Source organism: Malaclemys terrapin, chromosome 7 (genome assembly GCF_027887155.1).
Source record: "Malaclemys terrapin pileata isolate rMalTer1 chromosome 7, rMalTer1.hap1, whole genome shotgun sequence".
NCBI classification, from domain to species: domain Eukaryota; kingdom Metazoa; phylum Chordata; order Testudines; family Emydidae; genus Malaclemys; species Malaclemys terrapin.
In genome coordinates, this window is record NC_071511.1 from 99,715,395 (window position 1) to 99,730,285 (window position 14,891).

Consider the following 14,891-nt stretch of genomic DNA (forward strand, 5'->3'; position numbering starts at 1 on the left):
TTCGTAACTTTGTTATAACGGGATGAGAAAAAAAAAATCTGTGGCCTAAATTCAATGTGTATCATGCTGGGCACCTAAAAATATATTGACGCACCAAAATATAGTTCTAGAAGCCTAACTGGGTTTTTAAATGTTGGCATTTGGTTTTTAATGGGCACTATTAATCTAATTTATGATGGAGGAGAGACTTTGCTTTCTGTAATATCTTTAAGAATGGAATCTAACCCTTTGCCAAATGACCTGGTCTTTGGTGGGGTACAGGAGTAGTGCCAGTCTCTTCTCGATTGGTGGGGGGGACTGATGGGGGCTAGACAGAAAACTGGGTGGGAGGCTGCTGGGGGACAGATTGGGGGAGAAGCACAAGCCCCGCAGTCGTGACTGAACTGTGAAGGAGACGAAACAGAGCTGGGCAGTGCAGCTGTGTGAGTGTTTTACCATGAGGATCCCACTAGCTCCCCTGTCAATTGCTCTTCCTCTGGATGCTCCACAAATCCCTGAGCAAGGTGCCTCTGTGTGAACCAGACACCAGGCTACAGCCTAGGAACCTCCACCCCTAGGGACTGATGATGGGAGCAGCAGAGGTGAGATGACACCCAGCCTCCATGCACCAGAAAGGTTCATAGCCCTGTGATCATGGCTGCAAACTTCCTACTTCTGTCCAGCTCTGATAGCAGTGCCACCGCTGCCGGCAGCAGTGGAGAAGTAGGGATGGCCATACCATACCGTGCCACCCTTACTTCTGTGTAACATCTGATCTTTGCACTGGGGGGTGGCCACCGGGGGGTTAAATCAAATTTTGGGGTGACTATAGCCCCCCCCAGTCCCTCCCCCAACTCTGCCCCTCACGGGGTCAGCCTGCTTTTGTTGGCAGATCATTATCATCTGGTCTAATTGTGGCTTCTGAAAAATCACATAAGAAATTCTACATCTGAATTAGGGATAATGTCTTTCAAACATGTCTGGGATAATGTAAGAACATCTTTAGATCAGCTAACAAATGTAAAATCTATTCTGCAGTGCCCTGACATATGAAGCTGAGTAAATAGTTGAACCTAATTGCCATACTGCTAATTTAAATTATTTTCTTGAAGTACCGACTAATTTCTTATCAAAGAAATCTTTGGGAGAAATGTAGCTATCCAGAGATATCACTTAATTCTTAATGTAGGTGATGCCATAGAATCCAAATGAGATTTAAGTATTTATTTAGCTTGTATTTATTGGTCTATATTTAAATATATCTAATCTAGACTCATGCACAGATAGATAATCTCCCAAATGCATACAAAATTATACTGTGGAGTCTACTATCTTTTAATATTCTTCTTCTAATTGATAGCTAATTGCACGGGTGGAATGGTGGCCAAAGCATGAAGCGGCATACAAATGTTTAGCATATCTGGCATGTAAATACCTTGCAATGACGGCTACAAAAGTGCCATGAAAATGCCTGTTCTCACTTTCTAGTGACATTGTAAATAAGAAGAGGGCATTAACTCCTGTAAATGTGAACAAACTTGTTTCTCTTAGCGATTGGCTGAACAAGAAGTAGGACTGAATGGACTTATAGGCTCTGAAGTTTCACATTGTTTTGTTTTTGAGTGCAGTTATGTAACAAAAAAATCTACATTTGTAAGTTGCAATTTCATGATAAAGAGATTGCAAATTGAAAAATTCTATTTCTTTTGTTTATCATTTTTACAGTGCAAATATTTGTAATCAAAAATAATATACACTTTGATTTCAATTACAACACATAATACAATATATATGAACATGTAGAAAAACATCCAAAATACTTAATACATTTAAATTGGTATTCTGTTGTTTAACGGTCCGATTAAAACTGTGATTAATCACAATTATTTTAATCGTGATAAATTTTTTTGAGTTAATCATGTGAGTTAACTGTAATTAATCAACACCCTAATTAAAACAATTATTGCACAGAGTCATTAATGTGGTTCTACTGCTTTCTCTTCTGCCTAAACTAACGTTGGTCATATTATGGTAGTTTTACGGGTTTTCAGTCATGTAATATAAGTTAGAATTGGAATCCAAGCAGGCTTTTTACAGGTCTGTCACATCTTACACACATTTAACATGCGCGAATTCAGCTTTACGCGGTTGGTAAAAAAAGCAAAAAAAAAAGAGAAAAATAATTTAAATACTGTTCCTGTAGTGCGGGCGATTCCGCCCGCCATTACACTCAATGTAATTTTGACTATACGCGGTTTTCGCTTTACGCGCTGACCATGGAACGTAACCCCAGCGTAAGATGAGACAGACCTGTACTTGTAAAGCAAAGGAATAAGAAGGAAGAACTTTTAACACAGTTTGTTGTTATAAATTATTAAATCCAAAGCAAAAGAAGGAAATTGAGCCTTGATATGATAACTTAGTGGCAAGGCAATTTACCCATTAATTTATGTTATAGAAACTGGGTCATAGAAATCTTTTTGTCACCTAAGTGTAATTGGATTGCTTATTAAAATACAAAGAAATTGGAGGTTTTAATTTGTATCAAATATATTTGGCTCTGTATCAAAAAGTTAACTTTGTCCCAATTTGCTAATTTTTCCTAGCTTGTGATTTGCTTCTAGACACTATCTGTGGAAGCCTTAATCTCTCTGGATGCCTTCATCACTTCACTGACTAAGAAAGAATTTGATGTCTGTTTTTGATGGCATATTAGGTAGAGCAGTCTTCTATATTTATGAATATGTCTGCCAGAGAGAGCTTTTATTTTGCCCTTTTTTATTAATTTTTCTTATCTGACTTGACACACACAGCTAACACTGTGGTATCAGTTGGAGAAATAGTCTAGCACTTTTAGAAGTAAGAACAGCTCAGTCTAGCTATATTTAATATGAAATATAGACTCTGAGCACAGATGATGCATTTATTGAACATGTGATAAACTTTGTAATGCAAATTAATTATTGTATGTATAGAAGTAGTATATAGAAATTAAGAAATTCTAGTCAAAATTCAAAAATTAATAACAAGTAATGGCCCAAGTGGCAATATTTAGAACTGCATCAAGACACCTCTGCCTCCCAAAATTGTGGGGGTGGGGAGATATTTTCCAGGATTTTGGTTTGATCTCAGCAATTTGCAGAAATTTGGCTCTGATCTGGTCCCTCTCTGCTTTATAGGCATATCTTATGTGGACATAACAGACCATTCTAGTAACTGCGATTAGTATTATATGATGAATAAACACTTTTAGCTGAAATTGCCATATACAAAGGACTAACTAAGCCAACATCTCCTAAAATACAGTAAACAACTTTTGTCCTCCAAATCTCATATCCTAAATATGACAAAAATGAATCCATAAAATCAGACTCCAGCCCACCAATATAATAAATCTGATCAATATCTGTTGCAGCAGTTTGCTCAAAAAATTACAACACTATGGCATGCTGAATTAAAATGCATCTCACATACTCAGTTATTTGCTGTTACATAGTGCAAGCTAACAGCTATGCTTACCACAAATGTTATACTTTTCACAATCCTGAAAGATCTGCCAGATCACAACACAAACTAAATGGAATCCTACTCAGTACACTTCCTAGTGAAGAGGTGCCACACCACAAAACCACCACCACAACTGGCAATCTCCGAAAAGAGTCCAAGGGTTGAAAGAGGTGGTCACTCCAGGTCAGGACAGAAGCACATTACTGGAGCAACATTCACTGCCGCTGCTTACGTTAAAAGAAGAACAGGAGTACTTGTGGCACCTTAGAGACTAACAAATTTATTAGAGCATAAGCTTTCGTGGACTACAGCCCACTTCTTCAGATGAAGAAGTGGGCTGTAGTCCACGAAAGCTTATGCTCTAATAAATTTGTTAGTCTCTAAGGTGCCACAAGTACTCCTGTTCTTCTTTTTGCGGATACAGACTAACACGGCTGTTACTCTGAAAGCTGCTTACGTTGTACCTCTGTTGGCCTGATTCTGTGTCCACTCCAGCTGCTTTGCACTGCTAAACCATAAACCCAGGAGATCAGTCCCACCTAACTATTTCCATTATATTGGGATAACCGGGGGTGGTCAGAGCTTCTCCACTGATGCAGGGGTATGAACAAGAAAAGGGTGACAGCCAGAACGACCCTATATCCTGACAGTGCCCCAGGTCATTGCAGAGTTAGCTCAAGTTATCACCGCTTGAGTTAACATCTCTTGTATTAGCCTAGCTCAAGTGAGAGCAACTGCACTGGAAAGCAGCACTTGATTAGTATAGTGTGATCGGATTAGCAGCACAGAACAGCTGCATTCCCATTGCATTACTAGCTCGAGGGTCAGCAGTACTCAAGCTTCAACCCACATTCCCTCATGGGTCAGCTTAACACCAGCTAGAGATTTTTGTGTGTTGACAATAGTCAAGTTGGGGCAACACTAAAGTTACTGCTAACACTGCAGTGAAGACAAGCCCCTAGATGCCAAAACAGGCTCTTGAGAACAAACACCGAGACATAAGCATAGTCTTCGGCTTGCTCTAACTTTTACTGGGGATCAGCTGTCCCTGGCTGGCCCATGGATTGAGGAAGCATGAAGATCTTAAAGCCACCATTGCCCCATCTCTAGTCATGCCTCACGCCCTGTTTGAGGATCAGACCCTGTGATGATAAACACTCCACTCCACTCTCCAGGGCTTTCCATTCAGCACGGTTTACAAACATTACAAAATAAAAATATTTTTAGTTAAAATACATCAAAATATTTTCTACACATATATAACCATCCTGGTAAAACATTTGCATCCTTACAGAACTTAGTTATAATCTTAAAATAAGATTCCCCAGAATATGAAAATAAGCATAAATAATTTGAAGATGTTGTTATAACCATTACTATACATTTTATATTCCACATGCAGTGAATAAAAATAGAAAGTTTCTTGCAGGTTCAAATGCTATATCCTTTATGTTTACATTTTTTTTAATACAAACAGAAATATCCAAAAAGATTCTCAAGTCTTAAAACATCTCTAGATCTATATAATCTTATAGGGAGTTAGTATCCACTAACAAGTCCTTTGGGATGTGTGAACTTTGTAGGAAAGAAAAATAATAAGCTCCCCAGATAGCTTATCATTCTTTTTTTTATGACACCTTATTATTTTCAAGTTTAAGTGCCCACTTTAGCATTGCACTGTTATATTTTGCCATTGGACAAGTTATATTTTATGTCTGCTTTATGAAGTAGATTTTTAGATTCATTATTAGGGCACAAATTTATAATAATTTTCAGGAAGAATCAACTGTGAATAGTGAGTATTGGACCCAGTTTACATGTTTGTTTACTTGACATAATATGGCTGCTGAAGTTCTTGGGTCCATTAAGAGGAAACATCAAGACAGGCTTGATGACAATGGCCCCGAAATATATAGGCTCTTGAACTCACTGCATGCCACCCATAGAGCCTACATAGCGGACAAAGTTTCGGCAGCTAGGAAAGCTACATGTCTTCAAGCAAAATAGATTCTTCAGACCAGACTTCTGCAAATGAAAGAGCACAGATTGGAAAAGAAAATGGCAGTTACAATTGACAGCAGACCGCAAAGATACCAAAGCTCTTTTTCTGGCTTTCAGGCTGTGAATGGCCCTAGGTGCACAGGATCACACCTATATGCACACTGAACGGCAATCAACTTTTAGCTGACCAAAAAGAAATACTTGACCAATGGATGAAACATTTCAGTTTGCTTCTTAATCACCCTTCCAACATTTTCAAGGAAGCAATTACAGGTAATGTTTTTCCACAACACCTGTTAAAATAACTTACACTAGCCCCCACCTTATATAAGACCATAACAGCAATCAAGCGGATGTCACAAGGGAAAGCACCTGGACTGGATGGCACTCCAGCAGAGATCTATAAGCAGGGTGGCTATCGCAGTGCAAGGAACCTCACATGGCTCTTCCACATTCTCTGGGAGCAACAGTCAGTTCCACAGGATTTCAGGTGTGCCAACACTGTCCACCTCTATCAGGGCAAAGGTGAAAGTACAAACTGATAATCATCATGGCATTTCCCTACTCTTTGTTGCTGGGGAAATTCTTTCACAGGTCATGTTAAATAGACTTAACACCTACCTAGTGGAAACCATCCTCCCTTCTTACCTTCTTCTTATTCTTCTGAGTCTCAATGTGGATTTCAGTCTGGAAGAGGAAGGATACACATGATCTTCACAGCCCTCCAGCTTCAGGAAAAATGCTGAGATCAAAACCGTGGTCTTTATATAGTGATCATCAACTTCGCTAAAGCTTTTGATTCTGTAAGTAATAAGGGACTTTGGAAACTTTTGTTAATCTTTGCATGTCCTGTGAAGGTTATTTCTGTCATTCAGTCCTTTCAGGACAGAATAGTGGTCCAGAGCGTTGGAAAATGGTAAGTCATCAACGGCACCAAACAAGGTTGTATGCTGGCTCCCACACTCTTTCTATCCTTTTTTCAGCTATCCTTATGGATGCATTTCATGACATTGACAAAGGAGTATTTATCCAGTTTGGCACTGATGAGAAGTTGTTCAATATGCAACGCTTCCATGCTCTCATGTAAGTGGCAGATTTACTCATTAAGGAGCTTCTATTTGCTGATGACTGCATGGATAGCTCACTTGATTGATGACATTCAATTTGTAACTGATCCCCTCACTTCTGCAGTCAATCATTTTGGTTTCACAATCAACCTAAAGAAAACTGAAACACTGTACCAACCTGTGCCGGGGCCATGCATGTCTACCCAATTATTAAGATCAACAAGGCTCCTCTCAAGTCTGGAAAGAAGTTCTGCTACCTGGGGAGTATTCTGTCACAGAATGCCACAACTGATGATAAGATTATCCGTTGTGTAGCCAAGGCCAGCTCTGCATTTGGAATGTTATCACACTGCCTTTGGAATCATAGGGGCATAAAAATAAACACTGAGCTAAATATTTATCAGGAAGTCATGCTTACAATGCTTCTATATGGTTGTGAGACATGGACAACATATCACTGCCACATTAGTAAATGTTATCAGTTCCATATGTGCTGTCTTTGGTCTCTTTGAAGCATCTTATGTTGGGACAAGAGTCCCTCTATCAAAATCCTTAACCTTTGCTGGATGTCTGGATTCAAAGCATGCTCATGAAAGCTTAGCTGCACTGGTCTGGGCATCTCGTTCGTATGGACGACTCAAGAATACACGAGGCCATATTTTATGGTAAGCTAACATGAGGCACCTGTGCCTCTGGTGGCCAGAACAAACGATATAAAGACACTCTGAAGTCAAACTTGAAGGCATGTCAGGTTGACCCCAGCAATTGGGAAGCAACAGACTATGACAGAGCAATGTGGCGGCATGCTGGAAATAATTTCCCTTTTAAGTTTATTAAGGTTTACCATGACTCAGTTTCCATACAAGCATCACTTTATTAGTTCAACTGTCACTTGGTATTGATTACATCCAAAATATCAATATATACATATACACACTTGTATTGTATATCCTAACAGCAATACACTTGTAAACATTGGCCAAAATACTCACAACACAGGAGATTCTGTCCCATCAGGATATAACTCCAAAGGGGTAAGGAAAAAAGCTCTGACAAAACAAACTTCCACAATCCTTGCTTTTAATATATTATAACAAACAAGTGACATTATTGAACCTTAGCCAAAAATAAAAAAGGGAGTATTAGGGCTACACCTGCACCTGGTTTCCAATTAATCAGTTGCAATTAACTTATTTCATAAGCCTTACATAAAATGATGCTGGTATTTCCAGGGTCACTACAAATTTAACACAATTTTTCTTTCTCATTATTTTATTCTTTTTGGTCTCACACTTTGAGCTTATTGATCATGTGAACATTCAAACTTAACTTAAAATCATAATTTACTTCAGCCCAATGTAGGCCCATATTCCTAAATGACATATCTGTCATGTTACTATTAAACACTTTGAAGCAAGGCACATTAGCACCTTATGTGAGAAGCATAACAGCGCAAGACAAAGATACGACAGCCTGCAATGGCCATGGACAATCTTGTCTATCCCACATGGGATTGTTTGTGATTCTTGCATTGATCTGATCTCCTATATATGTTCACCTACAGTGTTTGTTGAACCCTCGTATGTCAACATGAACATGAGGCTCCATCATCATCCCATTCTCTTAGGATAGTAGAGGCATAGCTTTTGCCTTTATTCCATGTGATGAGCAGTCTAAAACTCAGAAAGAGAGAGAGAGGAGGAAAAGTTTCCACCATTTTGAACTGCTATCTAATCTAATCAGATCACTTAGGGCTGAACTAAGAACTGGATAAGAACTTGTTTCAGTGAAAATCTGCAGTATTGGATTTCTATTCATTTTAAAATATAATTTGAATTTTTGTGATTCTTTTCATTTTATGGTAACCTCTCTAGTTAAAGTTTTGCTCTAGCCTGATTGGAAATTATTATCTTTGTTAGTGAACTGACAGTTTGATGATTTAACCCTTGCTGGAAGTTTGGTCTAAACTTCCGGGGAAATGTTAAAATGAAGACCTGAAGCACCCAAATGAAGGATGTAGGCTGATATCAGTAGGCTGGTAAATACAATAATTTATTAGGGTGAAGTAACAAATGTACCTGAAAAAAAGAATATTACAGAGTTTTTCTCTTTTTCTCTTTATTAAAGGAATGACTGATATTTGGAAAATATTTTCTAAGGACAAAAGGCCCTAGAAGTTTGGATCCTGATATGTTTTCGTGTGAAAAGAGGAAGTATTTTTACTCATGCTTAATTACTGGAGAATTATTAAGATCTTTTGTGTGTGTGTCTCAAGTTGAACACCCAAAAACTGAGACATCCATAGTTGCTAATCACTTTTGTAAATCTTGAGCCCCAAACTATTCATACTACAATGCTGCATTGCTCTTGCGCTATGGCCCTCTTGATCTGTGTTATTAAAGCATGTCTTGCTATTACACTGAAATCACTGGGGGAGGAGGGCTCACTTTAAAAGCTTAGCAGTGGACATGTACAATTACTGCATGACAAGCAATATTATATTATGGACTGAGAAGGGGAGAAAATATAACTAGCTCAAAAGAGAAAACATTTTGGTTCAATGCTGTTATTTGAAAATAATAGTGTCTGATGCTCCTTGCACAAAGCATTACCATTCAGACTATGGTGGGAATGACTCTTAACACGGATCATCATCTGGGACAAAATGTACAAGCTACTCTTTAGTAACAACATCCCCGAGCAGCAAGACTTGGCACGCCACAGAGTAGCTGCACAAAGTCAGTCTCAGTCCAATTAATCCTCACATACCTTCTCATCTCCATCCTCCTCTTTTGCTGCTTCTACTTCACCCAGAAAGCCAAAGGATTAGTTAAATTTAGACACACTCAAATACTTTTTGTTCTTTTTATGACTCCTTTTGTGAATGTTTCCTCCTTTTCAGATATACGCACCAAGAGAAAAAGAGCAGAAGAACAAGGCAAAATAGTTATATAAAAGAGAAAGCATATTCCAGATGGTGGAGAGAAGAGTTTCTAATCAAATTCAGTAGAAGTGTCAGTGTGAAGTAATTATATTGTATATTATGAGGCCTTCACGTGAAATCTGCTGGGGACAGAGGTACTGCACAACTTTAACCCCTATTGTGAATTGATGAACTCCCTTAGTGACTTCACTGGGGAATGAAGGCACTCATCAGCCTCGCAGGATCAGGCCATTAATGATTAGGAATTCAGCCACACAAGGGAGGGGTGTATCCAAGAAAGTACAGGGTATCTTTTATCTCCATTGGTTTACATGGGAGCATCTTACAGCAGTTATTCAGCACCTCATAGGATTGGGCATTACAACTTGAATCATGGCATTCAGGACCAGCAATGTCAAGTACAGAACGGGGACCCTTGGTAATTATTGGTACTTATACGAGAAGCTGTCACTTTTTTGGAGGAGTGGTGGATGAGGGCAGGGCCAGCTCTGGCTTTTTTGCAGCCCCAAGCAAAAAAAAAAAAAAAATTGGGGCGGCCAGAACAGCAAAGCAAAAAAAAAAAAAGGGCGGAGGGGGAGGAAGTGGGGGGAGAGAGAGAAGGGGGACAGCCAGGGCTACAGCAGGGCACTCGCCACATGGCCCCAACCGCTGCACTGCCTGCCGGGAGGGCTCCGCGCTGCTCCGGTTGGCGGGGAGGGATGGATGTGGGCTGCCCTGCCGGGCTTGCTACAGACCTGGCACTAGCTGGGGCAGACGGAGCGTGCAGCCCGCTCCCAGCAGGGCACTCCCCTCCTCCGCGCCGCCGCCCCCTACAGGGCAGCCGGATCAGCGAACAAAACAAAACAAACAAACAAAAAGCGGCCGTGCCGCCCTAGGATTGGGCAGAATGCCGCCCCGTAGAATCTGCCGCCCCAAGCACGAGCTTGCTCGACTGGTGCCTGGCGCCGGCCCTGGATGAGGGGGTGAGGAGCTGTTTTCTCAGTTACGAAGGTGTACTATAAAACATTTTTTCACATTTTAAAAAAATCCACTTGTTTAGTTCACTAACTCTGCTTCTGTTTATCCATTCTAATCCTCCCTTAAATTTACTCCTGTCTCTTACCAGCACAATTTCTTCTTTTCTTATTCCCAGAAGTTACTGGATCAAGAGCCTGATTCCAAGAGGTGCTGAGCACGCGTAGATACCATTGCAGTCAGTGACACTCTACACTTAATCAGGATCAGGCCCCAAGTAATTAAACAGCTGAAATTTTACCCATCATTTAGGAGTAATATATACAGCCAATCCTACGACAGATGGTACATTCATGGTACAGACAATTGGTGGAAAAGAACCTGGAGGGAAACGTCGGGCACAGAGGGGCATTCCTTGATTTGCAGAAAGCACCTGACAAAGTACCTAGGCTACTTCTGAGGCCTCTGCTACAATTCTGTGGGCAGGGCTGGCTCCAGGTTTTCTGCCGCCCCAAGCAGCAAAAAATAAAAAACAAAAGCTGCAGCAGCACAATCGCGCCATTCCACTCTTCAGCAGCAATTTGGTGGCAGGTCCTTCGCTCCGAGCGGGACTGAAGGACCTGCCACCAAAGCGGACGTGCCGCCCCAATAGTGGCCGGAGTGCTGCCCCTTGGTATTGGCCGCCCCAAGCACCTGCTTCTTTAGCTTGTGCCTGGAGCCGGCCCTGTCTGTGGGATACCAGAGGACCTTCTCCAGATGGTGATGAGTTTGTATAATGGTTCCATAACAAAAGTGAACAACCTTTGGTGTAATGGAGGGCTTCAAGATGAACATTGGAGTCCCCCAAGAATCTGCACTTAGTCTATTACTATTCATAATTGTGGTGGACTTCATAAGTAAGCAAATCCAAATGGATGGTCGTATGAAGTTGAGCTATGCAGATGAAATTGTGCTAATGGTGGATACTGAGGAAGATTTGGTCCCAGCAATTGATTCCTGGAATAGGGAACTAACAAACTATGGCCTCAAAATGAGTAAAGAAAAGACAGAAGTCATGTGGGTGACCCATGCAGAACCAAGATAAGTGAACATCAACATCGAGGGCCAGCACCTACACACGCTTTCTGCATTTAAGTATCTTGGAGATGGATTAGTGGTAAATGGAGAAATCGACAGAGAATTGCAAGCAAGACTGTTGAGCATGAAGGAAGAATAACACAAGGTGAGTGAAGTTACTTATAAACATGCTCAGACTACTTAAGTGATAACTATATAAAACCATAGTAAGAGCAGCATTTTCGTACAGCTCAGAGATATGGGCAACTAAAGAGAGGCACTTGAGAAGACTCGAAGCCATTGAAATGAGATGTTTGAGCACAATGAGAGTACATTTAGATGTGGCAGCAAGCATCCCAACCCAGATTGACAAACTCGGGCTCACAGAGCTCATGCAAGCTCTCTAAAATTAGCTGTGTAGACAGCACTTTGAAGTTGCAACTTGGGCTGGCGCTTGAGCTCTGAAGCCTAGGTGAGGGGTGGACTTCAGAGTCTGAGCTTCAGCCCAACCTGCAGCTTAAGGTGCTGTCTATACAGCTATTTTCAGAGTGCTTGTGTGAGCCCCACAAGCCCATGTCTGTCGATCTGGGCTGGGAGGCTCACTGCTGCAGGCTACCATGGGATGTGTAGAAGTAACCAATGAGGGGTGACGTTGCTGGGCCACATGCGGAATGATGTCATCAAGAGTGAGATCAAGAGCTGCAGTATCAGAGAGAAGCTGCAAGAGAGGAGGCTGAAATGCTATGGGCAAGTTCGAAAGATGGGTGCAGGGAATCTTGTTAGGAAGGCATTTGAGACTAGAATTTGCAGGCAGAGAACAAGAGGACAGCCAAGAAAACAGTGGATAGACTATGTATGGGGGGACAAAGTAGATACGGAGAAAGTATTGGACTGGGAAGCTTGGAAAAAATTGGTCCAGCGACCTGATCCCAGCTAGATGGGTAAAGGGGAGGAAGAAGAATATATAGGCTATCCTATGTGATCCCTCACATCAATGGTTTCTGCTTGCCATTCTGTTGTATTTACTCTGTGCTTAAAACAAAAGTTCTAAAAGATACCCATCTGGTATCTATCAGCTATCATGTTGGTAATATATTGTGCATCTCTTAAGTAATACATTTGCATATAAAAGCTATTTAGTGTTTGACAATATAATTTGTTCATTCAGCTCCATGTCTCTCTATCTAATTTGTTTCAATAGCACACATTTTAATGGGGATACAATAGTTACGTGTGGTAGCTGCTTCTTACATTGATACCTTTCTTGCAAGGTACTGAGCACCCTCAGCTTCCATTGACATGGTGAGGGTGTGCAGCACTGCACAAGGTTGGCCCCTATGTTTCAAATGCTTCCTCATAAGAGTAATTCTTACTCGTGAGAAAAATTTCATTGAAGCCAATGAAATTATTTGTGTAGGCAAGGACTCGTATGATGTGAATAATGGTTTGTGGGATGAAATCCCACAGGCCTGAACCAAAGCCCACTGAAGTAAGTAGAAAGACTCCCACTGATTTCAATGGTATTTGGATCAGGGCCTATGGCCCTGATCCTGCAAACACTGAGATGCATGCTTAACTTTACTACTACAAGTAGTCCTATGGACTGCAATGAGACTACTCATAATAGTAAAATTAACCATGTGTCTAAATGTTTGCAGGACTGGAGCCTAGGTGAGAAAAATAATGCAGAAATCCACATCCTTTCAACTCCGATTGACTTCAGTAGGCGTTTAGGGCACTCAGTGGCTCTTGAGAGGCACTCAGCACTTTATGGGGTAGGTAGCTATATGCAATGGCATTTGCTCAGACCATAGATAGCAGGTGAAAAGAAGCTAAAAATACATTTTTGTAAACTTCATTCAGATAAATTTGCTTCTGCTGTACAATACACATTCTCCAGTGTTGTTGTTTGATATTAATTGTGATTTTTTAAAAATAATTAATAATATCTAACTGGAGATAGCAAGGGCTTGGTGTGAGAAATAATTACAAACTTAACACAATTATTAGATACACCGGCAGAGTTAAAACAAAATAACAATGTCCATACTGTCAAGTATCAGGGGGTAGCCGTGTTAGTCTATATCTACAAAAACAACAAGGAGTCTGGTGGCACCTTAAAGACTAACAGATTTATTTTGGGCATAAGCTTTTGTGAGTAAAAACCTCACTTCCCCATGCATCCGAAGAAGTGAGGTTTTTACTCACGAAAGCTTATGCCCAAAATAAATCTGTTAGTCTTTAAGGTGCCACCAATGTCCATACTGAGTCTCACAATAGCTTGAGATAATGATCTCTCACTTTTAGAGGAACTGGGTGTTCTCATTTAGTTTGTTTAGAAACTACTATAGTTTCTTATAGCCTGATGCTCTGACACAGTAAGCACCTCTTGTTATATGCAGCACCCTCAATTCCCTGTGATTTCAAAGTACATTGAGGATGCTAAGCATCTTGAGGTACCAGCCCTTTTAAACTCACCAGCAAGTAACCAATGAATTATCAACTGAAAATTGATATGCACACAAAAACGGGATTGCATCATTTGGTGGCATTTGTATTGCACTGTACCATACCTTGAATTATATGTCATATAATCCTTGAATTGGGCCATCCCAATATTGAGACTAGTGTAGAGAAACTAAGTGGAATGATTATTAATGCAAAATAATTTTTCCACTCACATTCACAAGTAAATATTCTCCAAGTATCCTGCAGACTCTTGACTACGGTCATAAAAACACTATTGTTTAATATTGTCAGGTTCAAGACGTCTATAAATAAAATGCAGGCTGTTCTTTTCTGTAATGTTTTTTGTAAACTGTACTGAAGTAAACATATTTAAACTCAATAAGCACTACAGAACATTTTAGTTCAAAGATCATTTTTCTTCCTTTGGTTCTTGTAGTTAAATATCGATACTTTGTTACAGTTGTGCAATAGAGTTGTCAACACCATACTTTACAGATAGGTTTCTTATGTGGAAAATTAATATGGAAGGTCATTTTTGATAAGCAAGGAGAGAGAGGTCAGTAGCATGTATTGTACGTTTCTTCCAAGCCCTCAGCCATCTAAGGGTATGTCTACACTACAGGATTAATCCGAATTTATATAATTCGAATTTTGGAAACAGATTGTATAAAGTCGAATGTATGCGGCCACACTAAGCACATTAATTCGGTGGTGTGCGTCCATGTACCGGGGCTAGCGTCGATTTCCGGAGCATTGCACTGTGGGTAGCTATCCCATAGCTATCCCATAGTTCCCGCAGTCTCCCCCGCCCATTGGAATTCTGGGTTGAGATCCCAGTGCCTGATGGGGCAAAAAACATTGTCGCAGATGGTTCTGGGTACAGCCTCACCCCTCCCTCCATGAAAGCAATGGCA

General features: G+C 40.5%; 1 long non-coding RNA gene across 4 annotated transcripts in view; it reads left to right on the forward strand.

Moving 5' to 3' along the window:
- The window catches only part of LOC128840009 (uncharacterized), a 63,576-nt gene that overhangs the window by 28,777 nt on the left and 19,908 nt on the right, over positions 1-14,891 (forward strand). For all 4 annotated transcript variants that reach the window (XR_008445587.1, XR_008445586.1, XR_008445585.1 and 1 more), the window contains exons 5-6: positions 8,682-9,632; positions 10,631-11,674. This is a non-coding gene — a long non-coding RNA (uncharacterized LOC128840009). The remainder of the gene's footprint in view (positions 1-8,681; positions 9,633-10,630; positions 11,675-14,891) is intronic.